The sequence below is a fragment of the Poecilia reticulata genome, linkage group LG2 (genome assembly GCF_000633615.1).
Source record: "Poecilia reticulata strain Guanapo linkage group LG2, Guppy_female_1.0+MT, whole genome shotgun sequence".
NCBI lineage: Eukaryota > Metazoa > Chordata > Actinopteri > Cyprinodontiformes > Poeciliidae > Poecilia > Poecilia reticulata.
The window spans coordinates 19,597,697-19,601,030 of NC_024332.1; the positions used below are offsets into that span (position 1 = coordinate 19,597,697).

The following is a 3,334-nucleotide window of genomic DNA, read 5'->3' on the forward strand; positions in this document are numbered from 1 at the left end:
GAGAAGCCTTTCTCATGTGAGACTTGTGGAAGAAGCTTCCGATTTAAATCAAACTTACTTCATCACATGAAGATTCACACAGGTGAGAAGCCTTTCTCATGTGTGACTTGTGAAAAAAGTTTCATAACCAAAGCTAAATTACTTCGTCACTTGATGATTCACACAGGTGAAATGCCTTTCTCATGTATGACCTGTCAAAAAGGTTTTAGAGCCAGGTGTAATTTACTTCGTCACATGATGATTCATACAGGAGAGAAGCCTTTCTGATGTGTGTGACCTGTGGAAAAAGTTTCCCATGGAAGTTTCAGTTAGTTGTTCACATGAGAAAATTCACACAGGAGTGAAGTGTTTCTTGTGTACAAGCTGTGAAAAAATGTTTACCAATAAAGTAAATTTAACTGATCACATGAGGATTCACACAGGTCAGAAGCCTTTCTTATGTGGACCTGTGGAAAAGGTTTCTATCAAAAATCAATTCTAACTGGTCACATGAGAATACATACAGGTTAGATGCCTTTCAAATGTACAAGCTGTGGGAAAAGTTTCAGAAACAGTAGTTTATATTGCCACATGAAGACGCATACAGATGAGAAGCCTTACTCTTGTGGGACCTGTGGAAAAAGTTACAAACACAATAGCAGTTTAATTGGTCACATACACACAAATTCAAATAGGAATTATTTCTTATGTGGGACCTGTGGAAAAGGCTTCAGTTATCAGAGAAATTTAACTGATCACATGAGGACTCATACAGGATGAGCAGCATAATCTGACCCTCAAGTACAAAAAGACAATATCTCACAGTTTGGAATCAGAGTAATTACAGCTGAGTAAAATTTCTATAATGTTGGAACTTGGAGAAGAAAAACATTTAAAATAGGACGTTTATCTAAAACACTAAACTTTCACTTTATTCTCTTATCTTTTCATTTAATATGGTTAAATGAGATGGTAAGTCTTATGAAGTTATGCATGCATTTTAATGTTTTTTTTTGTCTAGTGAGATATTAATAGTCTATCTGGAAGTAACTATGGATTTGGATTCTTTCAGATTTAGACTTGTAAAGCTGTCATTGTTTGTCTATTTGTACTTATTAGAGGTGTGCCGATCGCTCGGTCACCGATCATAATCGGGCCGATTTCCGTGAAAAAGTGTATGATTGGCCATCATTGGCTCTTGTTGCCAATACCGATCACCTGCTTCTCATTTCGCAGCCTGCCTGTGCAGCTGGTCTCCTCTTTCCTTCACACTGCGCAAACGCGCAGCAACAAATCCTAAGCGATGTGGAACTATAATGCACTGAGTGAATGGGGAAGTTTGTGTGTTGCGGCAGAAAATGAAAGCACGTCAAAATGTATAAACACGACAAAGCTAATATGGCATAAAAACAATGCCATACTTGACGGAGTTTGGCTACATCGAGGCTCACTGCAGTAAAAAAGACATATGGAGGATCAGATTGCAGGTAAAGCAGCGCTGTCGTGAAACCTGGTTGGAACTGATTGAGATCTTTCCAGGACACACAGAAAACCGATCATAGAAGCCCAGAGGCAAAAAGTAATCTTGAATCATGATTTAATGTTGATTGAAATTTATATAATCCCTATTGTAACGAAACCTATATAATCTGTATTGTGATAGAAACCCAGAAGGAACAAATAATTCAGTATTATGATTTGATGTGATTAAAACTTGTGTAATCCTTATTTTAATAATGTACCACTAATCAATGTAATGAAGTATGTGATTTAAAGAGTAAATGTGAAAAATCATAAATGAAGGATCTTATTCAAGTTAGATGAGATGTCTTAATACTGTGTCACAATGAAAGGGGTTGCGTAAGAGCAAGAAATGTGAGAATGGAAAAACCAGGGAATGGGATTGTGAAATAAGCGAAAGCACAAGATGTTAAAAGAGGAAGTTAGCCAAAGTGGCTGATGTAATGGTGCAAGCACAACCAAGATGCAAAGTAGATGGTTGTGTAAGTCACAGATGTGCACACGGCTGAAATACCGAGGGTATAAAAAGTAGAGGCAGGAGAAGAACGGGGTTCTTTGTTCCAGCAGCCATCGAGGCCAGGCCATAAGAAGATGCAGGATCAAGATTGGGGCTATACTCTGAAACCACGGGAAGGTGAAGAATTCGCGCTGCTCTAGAAAGGAACAAGATCCGATAATCCACAACCCGGGGTTCTGATTCGACATCTGCCCAACTCTCAACCCAAGAAACATCTCAACGATGCTGCAGTAGACATGGGGGATAGACAAAGATCACCTATGGATAAAGAACTGAGCTCATGAAGAACATTCTACAGTTCAACTTTGGATTTATTTTCAAAAAGGACTCTGCTATGGCAAGATGGGTCCCTGACCATGGATATTAAAGTTTTGTGCTGCCAAGATCAACTCAGCATCTGGGAAAGAGTGGAACTGCATCCCAAAGCCTCTCTTAAGGTTTATTGACACAGTATAGGGACTAGAAAGGAAGTGTGTTTTCTAAAATTCTTTTATATTTTGAACTTTTGGTTTTTGATTGGAATAGCTGTATGTCATTTTCCCCTGCTAAAGCTTGCTAATAAAATATTAAAGTCTACTTGATGTTGTGGACAGTTAAATTAATTAACCATAATTGTTATTCCTATGACTTAACATAAAATCAATGTTCATGATCCTAGTGGAATGGGGGGCTTCAGACGTTTCTTTATGATAAATAATGACCTTGGTACTCGTGCAGAGTCTCTAAAATTATCTAGACTGTAACAAGTGCACGTTATTGATGGAGAAAGCTACTGTTAACTGGGGTGGTTTTTGGAGTTGGGCTACCACGGGCTATTTGGATGTCTGATCCATTTACTGTAAAAGGTCATAATCTCAGGATCTGAAGGTAGTTAGAGTCTAGACGCATCTTTCTCGCTTCCAGCTTAAACAGAATACCCTCTATAAACTCATCTGTGGTAATACTCAGGAGGTAGAGGCTTCACGGACTCGTTAGACGAAGAGCTGGTCAGTAGTCAGTCAGTAGGAGCCTGAGAGGAGGTACGGGTGTGGCTGACTATTGCGTAATAACAGCGCACAGCTACAAACACTCACCCGGATTAGCATGACGGTCAGAAAGCTAAACAAATAACCCGCAAAATTATTTCAGTCTCCGAGCTGCGATGTAAGACGCTGGTTCTGCTCTCGCTGTTGAACTGCTGCTACGCAATACAGGTAGTAATATTTCACAGACAGAGCGCCACTTCTGCTCCTCCTGGTAGTGACTCTCACACCGAACCTCTGCTTAAAGCTGCAGCATCTAACCTAAAAAAAATAAATTTTACATACGTATTAAAAC

General features: G+C 39.2%; 1 pseudogene; it reads left to right on the forward strand.

Annotated features, from left to right (window-relative positions):
• Positions 1 to 1,165, forward strand: part of LOC103480782 (gastrula zinc finger protein XlCGF57.1-like) — a 5,453-nt pseudogene extending 4,288 nt beyond the window's left edge.
• The last annotated feature ends 2,169 nt before the right edge of the window (positions 1,166 to 3,334 follow it).